The sequence below is a fragment of the Suricata suricatta genome, chromosome 13 (assembly GCF_006229205.1).
Source record: "Suricata suricatta isolate VVHF042 chromosome 13, meerkat_22Aug2017_6uvM2_HiC, whole genome shotgun sequence".
Taxonomy (NCBI): Eukaryota; Metazoa; Chordata; class Mammalia; order Carnivora; family Herpestidae; genus Suricata; species Suricata suricatta.
This window is the reverse complement of record NC_043712.1, coordinates 55,726,346-55,746,601: the sequence shown is the minus strand read 5'-3', so window position 1 is coordinate 55,746,601 and position 20,256 is coordinate 55,726,346. Positions and strand designations below refer to the sequence as shown.

Sequence of the window (20,256 nt, the reverse complement as noted above, 5' to 3'; positions counted from 1 at the left end):
TTTCTTCCAAAGAGGGCTTATATATTTTTCTTCCAGATCATTGGGATTGTTAATGGGAGTTGAAGTTCTATAAGGTAGTTTCCTCCTTTATATATCTTTTGGAATTATAATGACATGATAATAATAAAAGGCTTTTGTGTAGTTCTTATTATCTCCTAGGCACTCTTATCAGTGCTGAAGAAATATTAACTTATTTGGGGCACTTGAGTGGCTCAGTTGGTTAAGTGTGCAACTCGTGATTTCAGTTCAGGTCATGATCTCAAGGTCATAAGATGCAATCTCCCATTAGGCTTCACACCCTCTCCCTCTGCCTCCCTTTCCCCCTGCCCCTCCCTTATTTATTCTCACAAACACACTCTCTCTCCCTCTCTCTCTCTCGCAAAATAAATAAATAAATAAATAAATAATAAATAAAAGAAATATTAACTTGTTTAACCCTAGCAATAGTCCTATGTGGTAGGTAATATATAATATATGTACACACACACACACACACACACACACACACACACATTTTGCAAAGAAGTAACTGAGACAAATGAGAATCTAATAATTTACCCAAGATTGGTAGTAATTATTAGAACCACTATTCAATTTTGCATCCCATGTTCTTAAAAACACTATGCAAATCTGTCTCCCCTTGAAAGATCGTTGCCTTCCTCAAAAACTAATCACTTTGTGAGAACCAATTCAAGAAGTTACATTTTTAGATAAGATTACCATGGGAGAAACACAAAAGCATTTCTTTCTAACCACAAACAGTCTTAGGAAAATTTTGCAAAATACTAAAATCAAGTGCCCTTCTGACCTCTGATGTCCCTTCTAAATCATAAACTTCTCTATTAAAATTGTGAAATTTAAGACACTGGAAGGGAAGTAATTATTTGGCAAAGGCTTTCGAGGCACATTACAATCATATATGTAGCTAATACCTGTTATGGACTTTTCTATGTGAAAGCAAATCTGATGAGTCATTCACATAGATTCTTCCATTTAATCATTAAAGCAAATCTATAGTAAATATTATTCCCATTTAGGCACATGAAGAAACTAACAAAACATTGTGTGATTTATCCAAGTCCCCTAGTTATGATATCTAGCATTAAAATTCAATTTTCACCATTTTGACTCTAGAAACTGCATTTTAACCATGACACTGTGCTGTCTCACATGACACAGATATAAGGGTCTCTCCACATTCTAACTACATGGAGGACAGTTCCTGACTAACATTTTGCTGAGTAAGTGGTCTTAAATAATACAATCGTTTTATTATGATAGTTTTTTTCCTTTAGTACTAGTGATAAAATAGAATAAATTAGGACTCTATGTTGTAAATTAGGTATTAAAAGAATATCTTATAATTGAGTTGTCTCTCACTAGCCTGGTAAACAAGCAACTTGGTATCAAAATTTCAATTTCAATGTGTAAACCTTTGAAATGAAGAACCAATTAAATTTCTTTTACAATCTGATACCACCTTGATATCAGAAGCTTAAAAAATGTTTCCAATAAGGCTATAATATATATATTTTTAAAGTTAATATTTCTATTTTTTCCAAGCAATTGCTGAGAAGGAATGCCTATTATATATTCTGTTTTATTTATCATGTACAGGTAATATATCATGTACAGGCATTATAAAGTTCTGATATGGACTTAAATATCATAAACAAAATAGTAGCCCAGAATTAGAATTTTGTATTATAAGTGTTTTAATGGTTATACAAAATAATTATTTCCCATTTAGTAGGCCCTATAAACCATATTTTTAATATTCTTATTCATGGTTTAATAGGGTAGATTTATTTGTGTCTTTCCATGAAACATTTTCACTGAGTCCTTACTTTTAATGCATTGCATTATATTATACATATATGATTATATGTATGGTATACATATATATTTAGAAATATATAATGATTAGAAAACAATTACAAACATGAATATTAATCCAAATGTCTCAATAATCGCTCTACATGTATGAATGGTTTAAATATAACAGAGACCAATAGAATGGATCCAAAAAGGAAACTGACTAAATATAATCATATAGGTTAAGAGTAAAGGTTTAGAGAAAGATATGCCATCTTAAGATGAATCAAAAGGTGAAAGAGCTGTATCAGACAAAGCAACTTCTAAACAATGAAGATTGCCAGGAATAAAGAGGCCATTACGTAATGATATAGAATGATAAAAGAGTTAATTCTCTAAGAATATAACAATTCCAAATATATGCACTTAACACAGAGATCTTCAAAATACACAAGGAAAAAACTGATAGAAATGAAAAAATATATATACTCTTAAATCTGGTTATATATATTCTAACAAAGCAAAAATCATATTTCTAAATATATATAAAATGTAATTATGTATCTTTATGAAGCAACTAATATCTTTTGCTTATTTATTACCTATATATTTCCATCATAGAAATATATAAATTTGGCTTTTTATCCTCAATATCTAACAGTGCCACTAATAGTAAATTAATATTATGATTAAATATACTAAAATGAAATATTATTACATCAGTCAATTTCTCTAGTTCTTAAAACCTTTAATCCCAAGATTATTTTAAAATTATGGAAACCCCAAAGAACTTTGGATGTGTAATTATGTTTACCCTATTTACCATATTGACATTAAAATTAGGAAACAAAAATATTTATTAATTAATTTATAAATGGCAGTAATAAATCCTTCATGCACTTTAGTAAAATGTTTGTGAAAGACAACTGTATTTCCCCTACCAAAGTTAGGCGGATTAACAATATGCTTCTGCATTTATCTCATTGCCATGTCAATTAGGTTGAAGTATATTGAAGAAAATACAGCTTCACAAAGATATATTTGGGAAATGGAAAGGTAATTTGATACTCTTCTCAAATAAGTGGTAGTTTTTAAAAGGTTAGCTGTGTAGAATCTGAAATCATATCAATGAACATTAAAATATGAAACTATCACTGCATGCTAAAATCTATCTTAAATAACTTGATCCTTTAAAGGATTTTTTTTCACTTATTCACAATCTTGTTGGATACAAGTAAAAATCTGGTTGAAAAATACTGGTTCATTGAAGTATACAGATATTCAAAGTGGTGCCATATTTTATTATAAAATATATAAAGAAAAACAACATTCATCATTATCACCACTGAAGATAGTTCCCAACTTCATGATGGCACATAGAAATTTATCAAATTTGTAATTTTGCTCAAAATCTTAAATTTTATTGTTTGCAACAAATGATGAGTTGATTTCTTGATGTGTCATGTGTAAGACTATATCAGCCAAAAACACAAATCTAAATGACCATAATCTGTCTGGTATTCATTGAAACAGAAATGTAGCTTCATGAAAAGAAAGTCTACTTATACATATAATTCAAACAATTGTAGAAGTGTTTTTCCGAAAGTTAATCCTCATACTTCAAAATACAACAGAGTTATGAACATTTATCTTTTCATGGCACAGTATAACAAAGAGGTGTACAGAAGGATTAATAGTTATTAAAATTAATAATGTTTCAGGGCACCTGGCGAGGGGGCTCAGTCAGCTAAACATCCAACTTCAACTCAGGTCATGATCTCACAGTTCATGAGTTCAAGCCCCACGTCGGGCTCTGTGCTGACAGTGCAGAGCCTGGAGCCTGCTTGAGATTGTGTGTCTTCCTCTCTCTCTGCCCCTCTCCACCTCACACTCCGTCTCTCTCCCTCTCGAAAATAAATAAAGGTTAAAAATTTTTAAATTTTAGAATTTAGAATTTTTAAATAATGTTTATCAAGGACATTCTTGATGTTCTTTATTTTTAATCTTAACTGCAAGCACCTGGAAGTGAAAAATATAGTAATTTCAAATACAATTTGGTGCCAATGCACTGATTGTGCTAAAATGCTCACAGTTTTTTACACTATTGCCTTTGCATCCTCAGTAAAAATGGCAACAGTATTAAAAAGATGAAGTATTAATGTGGTAGGCAGAATAACTTCAAAGATATTGATGTCCCAATCCTCACAATCTATGAATCTGTGACTTTACGTGACAAGAGATTGTGAATATGTTAAAGTTAATGGCCCTTGAGCTGGAGAGATCATCCTAGGTTATTGGGTTGGCCCAGTATAATCATCTGAGCCCTTAAAAGCAGAGAACCATACCTAGCTGCAGGGAGAGAGAGATGACAGAAAAAAAAAAAAAAGAGAGAGATTTGCATTGTGAGAAGGATACTCAACCCACTATCACTGACTCGAGATTGAGTGAAAGGGCCACGAGCTAGAGAGTGTACATAGTTTTTGGAAGCTGAAAATGGCTCCCAGTTGACAGCCAGCAAGAAAATGGAACTTCTCCTATCAGAACCTGAATTAGTAAGGAAGCAGGTTTTCCTAGAGGGCCTCCAGAAATGATCACAGTCATACCAATAATTTTGATTTCAGTCTGGTACAGTGCATGTCAGACTTTTCTGATCTACAGAACTGTGAGTTATTTTGTGCTATTTATAGTTGTAATTTGTTGCAATAGCAATAAAAAATTGATGAAATTATTATAAAAATTTTTGGACCTCACAGTCCCCTGGGAAGTGACTCAGGAACCTCCAATGGTTCATACATTGGGAATACCTGTTCTACATCCACAAATATCACTCCTTAGTAGAGGTAGTTGATGTATCCAAATTGTTTCATATTGTAATGAAACTGAAGTGGCACCACTTGTATATTAAGTTGAATACAGTCCTAGGAAGTATGGAAGACAAAGAACTTCTTACTGCTTGTTACAAGTAAGGAGGCAGGGATGTAACTCTCAAAACACTATGTCCTCCAACCCAAACTTCAGGGCCCCTTTGTACTGCCCGCCAGCAGTCTTTTAGTCAGTTATTCCTGCAGTTGGGAAGTGGTCACAGGAACTTATTACCGCCTTTGCGATGTTTCAAGCATACCTTAAAAGACGTTTGCTTAACTCTGCAATTTCCCAGGAACATGTATGATTTTCTTTGTTCCTGGACATCTGCTCTCGAGTAACTTTGGTGGTCTTCTCACAAATAGGGTGGTCCTCAAAGACTTGTGAAGCTGAAGAACAGCATGCTGGGAAGAGTTTATTTGGTTCAGTTTCTCAGTGTGGTCCCTGCTGGCCTTGTTCCAAAGTAACAAAATGCCTCATAGTGCTAAGTTTTCTAATTTTTGTCTTCTTGACAGTGACGTTAGACTTTGTATTATTAAAACCAAGTATTTTTTTTTCATTTCAGGTTAAAATAAATCAAAATAAAAAACAACAAAAGTTGCTTAAGCTGAAACATTTCCTCCCCATCAATCCTATACACATCTAAGGAAATTAAACCATCCTACACGGTGTTGCTCACATACTGCTCAATTACTAGACGTGCCAGCATTTATTCATTAGGAAAATACATAAGACCAAAAATATAGTTTCCAGTTCCAGGAAAGCACACTTTATTTTATATGTCTGAGTTTTTAGAGAAAAATCAATTTTACCAACAAATTATAAACCACTTGGCTTTAATTATACTTAATGTTTTTTCCAGTACTATATTGATGGATATACTGTTGAAAAGTTGAAACAATAATTTTGAGAGGAGATTCAATATGTGACAATACAGAGTAAATGAACATGGAATTTAAAATTTTCTTGGGAAAATAATTTGCTCCAACAAACATAGATTTTATATTTGAATACATAGGTATATTAGGAAAGTATAGACCAAAAAAAAAACCCACATCAAATAAGTTGTTATGATTTTAATAATGATTTTCTTTAAAATTATAATATTGAAAATATATAAAAATTGATGTAAATTTAGATGAAATATTTAGTATTGAACCATACAAAATATACTCTTGGAATTAAAACAAACAGCATTGTTCATAACATTCTTTTCTAAGGGAAACATAGGGGTGCCTCGGTGGCTCAGTCAGTTAAGCAGCTGACTTCAGCTCAGGTCATGGTCTGTGAGTTGGAGCTCCAGGTCAGGCTCTGTGCTGACAGCTCAGTGCCCTAGCTGGCTCCAATTTTGTGTCTCCCTCTCTCTGCCCCTTACCTGCATGCTCTCTGTCTCTCTCTCAAAAGTAATAAACATTAAAAAAAGTATATATATATGTGTATATATATATATATATATATATATATATGGAAAACATAAACAGCATAGAATAATAAAACAATAATGGCCATTTTGGTTTACTGTCTAAATTTTTATTTTTATTTTTTTTAATTTTTTAAATTTATTTTTGATACAGAGACAGACAGAGCATCAGAGCATGAGACGGGGAGGGGCAGAGAGAGAAGGAGACATAGAACCGTAAGCAGGTTCCAGGCTCTGAGCTGTTAGTACAGAGCCCAACATGGGGCTCGAACCCAGGAATGTGAGATCTGACCTGAGCTGAAGTCTGAGGTTCAGCCGACTGAACCACCCAGGTGCCCCTACTGTCTAAGTTTTTAAAGGGTAGTAAATCTACCTATCAAACTAATGGCATAGTTACAAACTATTTGAGAACTTCTTACTGGTCCTGCACGACAGTCTTCTAGGTCTTTGCTATGGCAGTTCTTTTTCATCATTCTGGTTTTAGTTTAAATGTCTCTTTCTCTAACCCCCATACAATGTTCATCTGTGTAAGTGGCTCTAATTTACATTATTTAATCATTTGTTTATCCTTAGTACACTCACTAATAAGGAAGTTTTGCCTACCTTTTTCAACATTGTCTCAGAAGTGCATTTTATCATCCCTGGCACATAGGAAATACTCCACAATTTTCATTGGAAGAATGAATAATTAGGCAATACTCAGTTCACTTAGATAACTTAAAACCAGCTTTCATATATGCCAGGTCTAGTAGAGAGATTTACAGTAGTAAATGGGAAGCTTAGAAAAGCAGCATAAGAAGTGTGGCTACAAACAATTGGAAATAGGATTTATTCTTGCAGGAGCAAGATGATATTAGAAACTAAAACTTTTTCTAGAGAGAGAATAAAATCTGTATATGGAAAGGACATATATTTACTTGAGCGATATAACAAGTGAAATCCTAACATGAAGGACAGTATAGCTACGGTGCCACAAGAGGCTCTTTCTATGCCTACCACAGATATTTGCATAATGTCCCCTTGGGCCTGCAGGGCTACACAATAACCAGAATACACCTTGGACAGATGTATTGGAGGAAATTAAAGGAACATACTCGACCTCTTAAACTCAAAAGTAATGTATTGGCAGGAGAAGAAATGGAAATTTAAACTTGTTAATTTCTACCATGTGCCCAACATCTCACCAGGGAATTGTTTTTCATACCATCTTGTGAAATAAAATTAAATCACTGTTTTACAGATGAGAATGCTGTAAGTCATTCAGTAATTTCTCCAAGATAATCATTAAAAAATTAAAAATTAGGGTATGAACCTAGGACTTTTAAGCTACCCAGTCCATTCTGTTTCTACTAAAGTGTGTTAAGATATTTTCTTGAAATTTGAGAAATTTAGAATTACATTCATTGATTCAATATTGAAAAAAGTTTTCAAGTATTATCATCTCACCTAGCACCAAGGAGTTTTGTACCATGTTAAAAAAAATAGTAAAATAGAAGTTTGAACACAGTACAAGTCTGCCTTAATTTATGGCTTAAAAGGTGTTTAATCTGGTGAGAAAATATTCTTGAGCATCAAGATAATCATTGGCAGATTTGTATGTGAATGGTGCCAACAGAGATAGGAGGAGGGTTGATAGGCTTTAGAATCACCCCCCTTCCATAATTAGCATCAAAAGGGACAGTATAAGAGAAGGTTGCAAAGACTGCTTGAAGATGCATGTGTTGCCAACAGGTAGAGACTTAAACCAGGAGGTAAGAGTAAGGAAAAGAGTGCCAGAAAGACAGAGATGTGCTTTTCTTCCTTTCCAAGGTTTTAGCTGAGTTGATTCACTTTTCTCTGGTACAACTCCCTATGGCCATGAATGCTGTTTACTGATATGAGTGAAAGTATGACGTGGGGAAAAAGGGGAATAAGTGGAATAAAAACTATGAAAGTGGACCTACAGTTAATTTGTCAGTTAATTTGTCTCCAGAATTTTCTATTGGTGTGAAGAATACACTTTGCCATCATCAGCAAGTGTTTTCAGTGACATTTCAATAAAACATTAACAACTGGAAGAGATAAACTAAGCCAGTGGTTCTCAATTTTTAAATAACTTTTAATAATTGTATTTTGATCCTCAAGCAGACACATATTTTGATACGCATGACAGGTGGCAGCAGACTCCTTTTCTGGTGTTACGAGTGTTGGGGAACTTGAGCCCTGCCATTGTGTCCTCCACCTCACACTGTACACTCCTAAGGCCTCATAAACATAAGGTGAGGACTTCAGTTTACATATGGTACAGCCGAGGTCTAGAGAGATGTAGTTCCTTGTCCAGGGTAACATAGATGGATGAAACAGAGCTGGAGTCCTGGTGTCATAATTTCATTAGCAAAAAGCTACCTATGTTCAACTCCAGATTTCCTTGTCATACCTTTCTCCTATAGATCTGATTTCCAATCCCATTCCCAGTAACTCTGAAGTCTCGAATTAGCTCTGTGCTTTGAGGAAATGCGGAGGTCTTTATGCTGATCTTAACATCCATAAATATGTCATATTTATTACCCAATATGCTGAATTCAAAGGTAATTTTGTCTAAATCTTTTTACATAGACTTATATCGATAAATTGCTTTCTGTTATTATTTAAATGTTTCAAGTATGTATGTGCTATTTCCCAAAATTAGTGAGAATTTTTGTTCCAGGGGAGAGCCACATATTAAAATCATATAAAGGACAAAAGGGGATACAATTATATGTGGGCCATTCTTTACATAGCACTCTTTGAGGGCAAGACAAATTACAGAGTAAGGGGCTACTAGTGGCTGTCAGCTAGCCCCCAGGGCTGTGCCAGCGAAAAGATTGCCTCTCTGTTTCTTGTACAAGGTGTTTTTTTGAGTACAGATGTTTCCATTATTTTTGTATATTATCACCCTATCTGTGATTTTTATCACTTCCCTATTTGTTGGGTGCAAAGCTAGGATTGTAGATAATCGTAATCTCTCAAAGAAATACTAAAATATATATTCTAATACCATACGGCTTACTCTTTAAAATATATCTTGTTGACTTCCATATGAATATAGGATTATATATATGTGACTGACCTAGAAGACCACTTCAAATCAGAATCGGCACACTTAAACCCTTTAGTTTTGGGGGAAAACATAAGAGTTCTGATGTTTATTACATTTAAGATAATTTGATAATTTGTCATGTTTTTCATCCCTTAACATATGATTTCATATGTCTAGTACGGTATTTAGATATGCTTGTAATCAGTTATTTGTAAATCTATACAAATATCAGTTACTGCTGGTCAGTATAATTAGTATCTACTTTGTTAACTTATGTGTGTGGTCTTGAACTGATGTTGCTAAAGGAATAAAAAAACTGCTACTATTACCTACTGGAAAAAGGTACAGATGTGTGAATTCTTTGATTTTAGTGATTGACAGAATAGAGACAAATTGGTTATGCAGTAGACAGATATTATTTATAGTTGGCAAACAGTGGAAAGGATATTCTGGTTGCATATAATTTGGCCTGTTGTGTTTGACTCCAGGTTCTCTTCCTCTCCCTTAACTTGCTTATTAAGAGTGGTGCTACAAATCACAGAAGAATAGAGTTGAAGAAGTTAAATGGGAGAAGTTTCATAAAACTTTTGCTTTGGGAGTAAAATTTAAGTAGCTGTCATTGGCTAAGCCTTGAAAAAGTATTGAAAAATCTATGAGGGAGAAAGTATATAAGAAAGATATAAATTTGGAATGTAGTATTAGGAGACAGATTTAATATAAGCATGAAGAAGTTCTAAATTTTGGTGAATTTCATTATGACATTAAAGTCTGAAGTATCATGTGGGAATTTCTGCCTGTCCCTCCTATATCTGATCATGGATGGAAAAAAAAATCAGAAAATGCATTATGCAACATAGATTGAGAGATAGTTTTAAGAGAGACTCTATGTATATGTGGGTGTGTTTGTGTAAGTGTATACACACTCAACATATATATTTTTTACTTGTATATACTTTACAGTTAAAATATGTAAACTCATATTTGATAAGGTAAAAGCTAAATAAGAAAAAAACAATAAATAATTTGAAGTATGATAACTGTATTGATAATGAGCTACAAAAGAACAAACATTTTAAGCTACTTTGCAAGGAAGAACTGTATTGCATTTGAAATAGAACCAAATGCCATTGACAATAATATAAGAAAGAACCATCACTGGCAGATCTAAATTACCTCTGAGACCTTGGGTATTTGTAGCTCTAAGTTATATGATTATGCTGGTCTATAGAAATTCTCGTTGTAGCATATACATTCTCCATAGTTACAAATACTGAATGGATAAATTTTATCATTTTAAGATTATTAAAAAAACATTCTAATCTAAAGGAATTTTATCTTTCAATATAAAGATAACAGCTGGAATTATGCAGTTGAAATATTGTTTAGTTTATTTCACAACTGTGTATAGTGATTAAGTAGACAATAAACTTACAGAGGTAATATTTATTTCACTATTATAGTATGCTACTTTGGTATTCTTCTGGTTTTACATTTGTGTATGACAATTGACTCTGAAACATCCAAAAGTAGCTTTTCTTTTAAATTAAAATGTTTTTAAAAGTTGTTTATAAATTACTTTCAATATACACCAATAAAAATTAAGTCTAAATTGCCAGGTTTATGGGTTTGTTTTTTTTTTTATTTGAGTATAGTTGACACATAATGTATTAGTTTTCATTACACCCACAGTGACTTAGTATCCCCATATTTTATGCTGTGCTCATCACTAGTGTACCTACCGTCTGTCACTAAATGATGCTGATGCTGTTACAATATCATTGACTATACTCCCTATGCTTTAACTTTGTTTCCGTGACTTATTCATTCCATAACTGAGAGCCTTTATCTCCTGTTCCTGTTCATCCATTTTGCCCATCCCCCACCTCCTTGCAGGGGGCAACCACAGTTTGTATTTATAGGTCCAGTTCTGCTTTTTGTTTGTTTGCTTGCTTGTTTATTCATTTGTTTTGCTTTTTAGATTCTACATGAGTGAAATCCTATGGTATTTGTCTTTCTCAGTCTGACTTATTTTTCTTAGCATAATACCCTCTGGGTCCTTTCATGGCCCAAATGGCAAGATCTTATCCTTATGTGACCATAAAAAAGGATGAGATTTTGCCATTTGTGAAATTGATACTTCAAATAATGTTATGGGCTGAGCTGTATTCTACCTCAGATTCATTTGTTCAAGTGTTAAGTTGAAATAGGAAAAACAGGCACCTGCCAGAAGAAATGTGATGTGAGCACTTGTTTATGTAATACAAAGACCAGCCATAATACAAATTAGAAAGGATGATTTAGTTACAGATTTTAAGAAACTGCTGAAGGCCAACTATGTTTTAGCAGGAGATTATAGAACCCTTTGTAGCCACAGACAGGAGAATTCACACCTCTCGTAGTCTCTTTTCTTTTTTTCCTCATTGAAGCATTCAAGGCAGATTGGGAGCAGTGTGGCAAGGTGCCTGGAGAAAACCCCTTCTGTGGTGAAGGCCTAGAAAGAAGGGAGCCCTGAGAGAACAATACAACAATGGTGAAGGAGTTCAACAATCCCTAAGAAACAGAAAACAAACAGAGGAGCCCTATACTTCCTTGAGAAAGCTTCCAGCCCCTGGCAGAGGGACAGAGGACCCAGAAAGAACCTAGATTATTATCTGATTTGAGGAGTTAAGAACTTGGAGAGATAAAAGTGTCTAGAGTTTATAGAACAGAGTGTCCCTAGAGTTACACTGAGAAAGAACTGCAGAAATCTGCAGACTCCCATTAGGGTGTTCTACAGATTATGCATGGATGCACTCATAACAGGAAGTTATTTGAGAATGAGAAAGGAGCCACATTAAGTAATAAAAGGGAATATACCTGGCACTTGGAGCAAGGAACAGTGACTGTTCTCACCAGACAGATTGGAAAATTCAAAATTCATGGAGCATTGAATAGAGTAACTAGAAATGTTTTGCCTCAGAAGTGGGGAACACGGGCATACCTAGTTTTATTGTGCTTCACCTTATTGTGCTTCAAAAATACTGCATCTTCTTTTAACATTTATTTATTTTTGAGAGACAGAGAGAGTCAGATCATGAGTAAGGGAAGGCAGAGAGAGAGGGACACACAGAATCGGAAATAGGCTCCAGGCTCTGAGTTGTCAGCACCGAGCCCGATGTGGGGCTTGAACCCACGAACTGCGAGATCATGACCTGAGCCGAAGTTGGACGCTTAACTGACTGAGCCATCAAGGTGCCCCACATAAACATGACTTTTATATGCACTGGGAAGCCTCAAATTCATTTGACTCACTTTACTGTGATTTGCATTGTTGTGGTAATCTAGAACCAAACCCACAATATCTCCAAAGTATGCCTGTACTTAGCCCTAGATTCAGCACTACTCTGGTACTCGCCCACAAATTTTAAACACAAGACCTGAAAGATCATTTTTTTCTTGTAACTTTATCTCAGAAAAAAAAATCTCAGAAGCAACTGAATACAAAACTCGTCATTCATTAAGGTAAAATTATCAGGTATGCTCTATAGAAGGTGGGAAATATTACATAAAATGACATGAAAAATCACTATCAGTCTGTACTAAAGCACATATTTGAATTACCACACAAAGACATGAAAACAGTTATAATAACTGTATTCAATGTTAAAAAATAAGTTTTAATTTTGATTTCAGTTAGCTAACATACAGTGAAATATTAGTTTCGGGGAGACAGGATAGTGATTCATGTACTGCTGTATCATGTAGTGCACTTCATGGCAAGTACACTCCTGAATCCCTATCATGTATTCATAACCCATCCCGTCCCTCCCTATGGTAACCAGCAGTTTGTTCTCTATTTTAAAAGTCTGTTTCTTGGTTTGCCTCTTTTTTTTTTTAATTTATCGATTTGTTTGTTGATTTCTTATATTCTACATATAAATGAAGCCATATGTTGTCTTTCTCTGACTTATTTCACTTATCATAATACTCTCAACTTCATCCATGTCATTGCAAATGGTAAGATTTCAGGTTTTTAATGGCTTAGTAATATTCTATTGTATGTATATACATCTTCATTATCCGTTTATCAGTCAGTGGACACTTGGGCTATTTCCCCAATTTGACTATTGTAGATAATGCTGCTGTAAACATAGAGGTGCATGCATCACTTTGAATTAGTATTTTTGTATTCTCTGGCTAAATACTAGTGAAATTGCTGAATCGTAAGGTAGGTCTATTCTTTCTGAGGAAACTGCATACTGTCTTCCAGAGTGACTGCACCAGTTTGCATTCCCACCAACAGTGTGAGAGAGTTCTTTTTTCTTCATATCCTCACCAACACTTTTGTTTCTTTTGTTGTTTTGTTCATACCTTAAAGGGTGTGAAGTGATACCTCATTTTAGAGCATCATTGCTCTAATGATGAGTAACATTGAACATCTCATTGTGTGTCTGTTGGCAATCTGTATGTTTTCTTTGGAAAACAGTCTATGTCTTCTGCCCATTTTTTTAAAAATTTTTTTAATGTTTTATTTATTTTTGATACAGAGAGAGACAGAGCATGAGAGGGGGAGGGGGAGAGAGAGAAGGAGACACAGAACTGGAAGCAGGCTCCAGGCTCTGAGCTAGCTGTCAGCACAGAGCCTGACGCGGGGCTCGAACCCACAAACGTGAGATCTGACCTGAGCTGAAGTCAGAGGCTTAACCAACTGAGCCACCCAGGCGCCCCTTCTGCCCATTTTTTAATTGGCTTATTTTATGAGTGTTAAGTTTATATTCTTTAAATACTTTGGATATAACCTTCTATCAGATATGTCATTTGCAAATATAGTTTCCCATTCGGTAGTTTGCCTTTTAATTTTATTATTTCCTTCACTGGGCAGAAGATTTTTATCTCAATGAAGTCCTCATAGGTTATTTCTACTTTTATTTCCCTTGCCTCAGGAGATATATCTGGAGAGAAGTTGCTATGGCTGATGTCAAAGAGGTTACTGCCTGTGTTCTCCTCTATGATTTTTATGGCTTACTATCTCACATTTAGGTCTTTAATCCATTTTGAGTTTATTTCTTTACAGAGTGTAAGAAAATGTTTCAGTTTCATTCTTTTGCATGTTGCTGTCCACTTTTCCCAGCATCATTTTTTGAAGCACATTCTTTTTGCCATTGGATATTCTTTCTTGCTTTGTCAAAGATTAGTTGACCATAAAGTTGTGGGTTCATTTCTGGGTTTTTAGTTTTCTATTGATTTGTGTGTCTTTTTATTTGCCACTACCATACAGTTTTGTAATATAACTTGAATTTTGGAATTGTGACGGCTCCAGCTTTGTCTTTCAAAATTACATTGGCTATTTGGAGTCTTGTGATTTCATAAAAATTTTAGGATTGTTTGTTCGATCTCTGTGGAAATGCTATTGGTGTTTTGATAAGAATTGCATTAAATATGTAGATTGCTTTGGATAGTATAAGACATTTTTAAAACACTTGTTCCATCCATGAGCAGAGAATGTCTTTCCATTTCTTGTCATCTTCAATTTTTTTCATCAGCATTTTATAGTTTTCAGAGTATAACTCTTTCACCTCTTTGCTTAGGTTTATTATTTTATTGTTTGTTGTACAAATGCAAATGGGATTGGTTCCTCAGTTTCTCTCTCTGCTGCATCATTACTGGTGTACAGAAATCTGTTGTACAGTAATGATGCAGCAACAGATTTCTGTACACTGATTTAGTATCCTGTGACTTTATTGAATTAGTGTATTAGTTCTAGCAGTTTTATGGTGGAATCTTTAGGTTTTTCTATGTATAGTATCATATCACCTGCAAATAGTAAAAGTTTGACTTCTTGTCAATTTTGATGCTTTTTGTTTCTGTTTGTTATCCAATTGCCATGGTTGGGACTTCCCATACTATGTTAAATAACATAGTGTGAGTGGACATCCCTATCCTGTTTCTCACCATGGAGGATAAGCTTTTTGTGTTTTACCATTGAAGATGGTATGAGCTGTAGGTTTTTCATATACAGTTTTTACTAAGTTGATGTCTGTGTCCTCTAAACCTACTTTATTGAAGGTTTTTATTATAAATGATGGTTTACTTTGTCAAATGCTTTTTCTACATCTATTGAAGGGATCATATGGTTCTTATCCTTTCTTTTATTGATGTGATGTTTCATGTTGTTGATTTGCAAATATTGAATGACCCTTGCAACCCAGGAATAAATCCCACTTGATCATGGTGAATTATTTTTTTAATGTATCATTCGGTTTGGTCAGCTAGTGTTTTGTTGAGGAATTTTGCATCTTTGTTCATCAGGGATATTGGCCTGTGGTTATCTTTTTTAGTGGTGTCTTTATGTGGTTTTGGTATCAAGGTAATAGTGGCCTCCTCGAACAAATTTGGAAGCTTTTTGTCCTTTTCTATATTTTGGAATAGTATGAGAAGAATAGGCATTAACTCACCTTTAAATATTGGATAGAATTTGCCAATGAAGCCATCTGGTCCTGGACTTTTGTTTTTTGGGAGGGTTTTTTGGTTTTTTTTTTTCATTACTGACTCAATTTTGTGGCTGGTTATTAGTCTGTCTAGTTTTTTTCCTTCTTGTTTTAGTTTTGGTAATATATGTTTCTAGGAATTTATATATTTTTTCTAGGTTGTCCCATTTGTTGACATATATGTTTTCAAAATAGTCTCTCCATAATTACTAGTATTTCTGTGGTATTGGTTGTTATTTATACTCTTTCATTTATGATTTCAGTCATTTGGGTCCTTTTTTTTTCTTTTTGGTAACTCTGGCTAGAGGCTTTTTAATTTTATTAATGTTTTCAAAGAAACTGCTCCTGGTGTCATTGATCTATTCTTTTGTTTTTTTAGTTTCTATTTCATTTATTTATGCTCTAATATTTATTATTTCCTCCCTCCTGCTAGTATTAAGCTTCATTTATTTTTCTTTTTCTAGCTTCTTTAGGTACAAAGTTAGGTTATTTATTTGAGATTTCTCTTCTTTCTCAAGGTACTGCTACATACGCCCCTCTTAGGATTGCTTTTGATGGGGTCCAAAGATTTTAGACCATGATGTTTTCATTTTCATTAGTTTGCATGTATTTTTTAAATTTCTTTTTTGATTTCCTGATTGACCCATTCATTGTTTGGTAGATTTTTTCCTGTAGTTGATGTCTAGTTTAATAATGGTTGTGGTTAGAAAGAGTGCAGACTGTAGATTTCAATCTTTTTCTATTGGTTGGGGCCTGATTTGTGACCCAAAATGTGATATATTCTGTAGAATGTCTCATGTGTACTTGAAAAGAATGTGTATTCTGCTGTTTAAGATGGGATGTTTTGAATATATTTGTTAAGTCCATCTGGTCCAGTACATCATTCAAAGCCAGTGTTTGCTTGTTTATTTTCTGTTTTGATGATCTCTCCATTCATGTAAGTGGGGTGTTAAAGTTGTCTATTATTATTGTATTGCCAATTAGTTCTTTTATCTTCATTATTAATTGTCCTATATACTTGGGTGCTACCATGTTGGATTCATCAATATTTATAATTGCTATATCTGTTATTAGATTATCTACTTTATTATTATATAAGACCCTTCTTTGTCTCTTACTATGGTCTTGTGGTAAAGTTTATGTTGTTTATTTACGTATTGCTACATCAGCTTATTTTGACATCCATTTGCATAATAAATAGTTCTCCAATCCCATCACCTCAATCTGGAGGTGTCTTTAGGTCCAAAATAAGTCTTTTATAGGCACCATAAGGATGGGAATTTTTTATCTAATCATTCTGTCACCTTAGGTCTTTTGATTGGAGAATTAACCATTTGCATTCAAAGTAATTACTGATATGTATTTATTGCTATTTTATTACTTGTTTTGTCATTGTTTTGGAAGATTTTCTCTGATCCTTTCTTGTCTTTATCACTTTTGGTTCCTCCTTTCCACTCAAAGAGTCCCCTTTAATATTTCTTTCAAGGCTAGTTTAGTGTTCCTGAACTCCATTAGCTTTTGGTTATCTGGGAAGCTCTTTATCTTTTCTTCTATTCTGAATGATAGCCTTGCTGAATAGGGTATTCTTGGTTTCAGATTTTTCCCATTCAGCTCTTTGAATATATCATGCCACTCCCTTCTGCCTTGCCAGGTTTCTGTTGAGAAATCTGCTAGGCTTATGAGTTTTCCCTTAAACTATACAGTTTTCTGTTGTCTTTCTGCTTTTCTTTTTTTTCTTTATTGCTATATTTTGCAAATTTGATTACAATATATCTTGGTGTTGCCCTGCTTTTGCTGATTTTGATGGGAGTTCTCTGTACTTCCTGTATTTGGATATCTGTTTTCTTCTCCAAATTAAGCAAGTTTTTAGCTATTATTTCTTCAAATAAATGTTCTACCCCCCCCTTCTACTTCTGGATCTCCTATAATATGAATGTTTTTGGGTTTGATGGAGTCACTGAGTTCCCTAATCTATTGTTGTGTTGCATAATTCTTTCTCTCTTTTATTCAGCTTCATTACTTTCTATAACTTTGTCTTCAAGACCACTAATTCATTCCTTTACTTATTCCACCCTGCAGTTCATTCCATCAAGTGTGTTTCTCCTTTTGTTTATTGAGCCCTTTATCTCTGATTCTTTTCTAACCCTTTTATCTCCGTGATAAGGGTCTTACTGATGTCTTTATTCTTTTATAAAACCCTTGAGTATCCTTAAGATTTTTGGTTTAAATTGTCCATCAGGTATGTTATTTATATCTGGTTCAATTAGATCTCTGAGCATGACCTTAACTTGTTCTTTCATTTGGGATACACTTCTTTGTCTTGTCATTTTGTCTAAATGTCTGCCTTATTTTAATGGCTTTATGAGAAAGAGGTCATGTGGTGTGCAGGGTGTGGCACTTCAAGGAGTATATCAGATGGGTGCTTCAGGTGCTCTGTGTTGTGTTTTGGCTGTTCTAAACTTCAGGCCAGTCACCTGCAGAAGCTCTTCATGATGGCTGTGGGAAGTGTCTGGTCCTTGGCCTGAATGTGGCAAGTTTTAATTAGGTGTGCTCTGGTCTATTTATGCAATGAGACCTGATACTACTTCCACTAGAACTGCAGTATTCTCTGGTCAGGAGATGTGGTGTGTGCAGGGGTTTAAGCTGATCTTATGGGGGAGGGGCCAGCCACCCTGGGACTGAGGCAAGTGTGACTGAGAAGAGCAGTCCCACCAGAGTGCAGGAGGTGGGGCTTGGTGTATGAAAGTTAGGCAGCCAGTGTTGGGGCTGTGCAGCTTCCTGCAGGTGACTCTGTGTTTATGAAGAGGGTTGGGGGAGGGATATGCACAGACCAGCTCCTTTGTTCCCCAAGATGTGAATGCTACCTCTCAGAGATGGGCTTTGAGAAGAGTGAATAATTTCCTCACTGTGTGCCTCTGGCACTCTTCTGATCACTGTTTCTATGCTGCCTTCCCCTGGGTTGCTTGCCTGCCTTCTCTCAGGGAGCAGTGCAGTGCCCTCTGGGCTCTAGCCCAGGCAACCTCACTGACCTTTAAAACTTAAGGGGCTTTAAACCCCTCTGTTTAAGAACTCATGAAATTCACCCCCTCTTGTTTTCCAAGCAAGTGCCTTTGGTTCTTTCCATGCATTCCCCTGTATGGTCCTCTATTTCTGGCCTTTCTCTGTGACCACAGCTTCTTCCCCTCTATAGCACCTGGGATCCCTTTCTGCCCTAAACCACATCTCCACACTTTCTTTCTTCAGTGTGGCTTCTTCTCTTCCATTAGTTGTGGAGTTTTTTTCTCAGTCTTCCGGTCTATTTATGGCATATTTTGGATGGTGTTCATGGGAGGAGCCAAGTCTAGAGTCATCCTACACTGCTCCCATTTTACTCTCCTCTGAATATGTTAAAATTTTAAGTAGATGATATTATAGATTTTGGATACTAATCCTTAATCCAATATTTGCAAATATCTTTTCCCATTCCATCAGTTGTCTTTTACTTTTGTTGATTGTTTCCTTCACTGTGCAGAAGTTTGTTATTTTTTATCATGATGAGGCCCTAATAGTTTTTTGGGTTTTTTTTACTTTTATTTCCCTTGCCTCCAGAGACATGTGAAGTAAGAGGTCACTGTGGCCAAGGTTAAAGAGATTGCTGACTATTTTCTCCTGTAGGGTTTTGATGGTTTCCTGTCTCACATTTAGGTCTTTAATCATTTTGAATTTATTTCTGTGTATGGTGTATGAACATGGTCCAGTTTCATTCTTCTGCATGTTGCTTCCATTTTAAGTATGCATGTGTATATATTTGTGTACATTTACTTACATATAGGTGACATAGTCTCATATAATTTATTTTCAATTAAAATATAATGATTAGTTTAAATACCTAAGTGTTGGCATATTATTTCATCAAATATTGATACTACTAATTAGTAGTGCCACTAACATCGATAATGACCAATAGATACATTTAGTTTCCACAAAAACCCTAGAAACATGACAATACTGTTGTAAATTTTATTACTCTGAGCCTTATATTAAGTACACTCTCAGAAATTAGGGAGCAGAAAGAGTTGAAAATCATCCTATATTCTATGAAATGTTTCCCCATTATTAAAATTTATTTTATGCCCTAGAGAAAATAGAATTTCCCCAAGGAATCTCTGTTTTTTAAAAATATTTTTATGTTTTTTATTTTATTTTTGAGAGACAAAGACAACACAAGCAGGGGAGGGTCAGAGAGAGAGAAGGAGACACAGAATCCGAAATAGGCCACAGGTTCTGAGCTAGCTGTCAGCACAGAGCCCAGTGCGGGGGCGAATCCATGAACCATGAGATCATGACCTGAGCTGAAGCCGGATGCTTAACCCACTGAGCCACCCAGGCACCCAAAGATCTCTCTGTTTAAGTCACAGATTACATGTATTTCCAGATACATGCCCTCTTTTGCTATTTTTCTCCTTTCATTCACTCTCATCCTGAGTCAGACACATCTTTTATAGAAGTCAGGTGGAATTCTTATTGCTTATTCAGCAGCTGCAGGCTATGCAGTATTCCAATGGAATTAATTGACACCCTTCATCATCTTCAAAGAAATATTACCCCAATGCTAATTCTTCAGGTCCTCCACTCTCCAAAGTTCTAGAGAAGCA

General features: G+C 34.8%; 1 long non-coding RNA gene across 1 annotated transcript; it reads left to right on the top strand.

Moving 5' to 3' along the window:
• Nucleotides 1-1,135: 1,135 nt before the first annotated feature.
• On the top strand, nucleotides 1,136-5,355 carry LOC115276387. Its single transcript, XR_003901911.1, has 3 exons — nucleotides 1,136-1,241; nucleotides 2,815-2,871; nucleotides 5,243-5,355. It is a non-coding gene; the product is annotated as an uncharacterized LOC115276387 (long non-coding RNA).
• The last annotated feature ends 14,901 nt before the right edge of the window (nucleotides 5,356-20,256 follow it).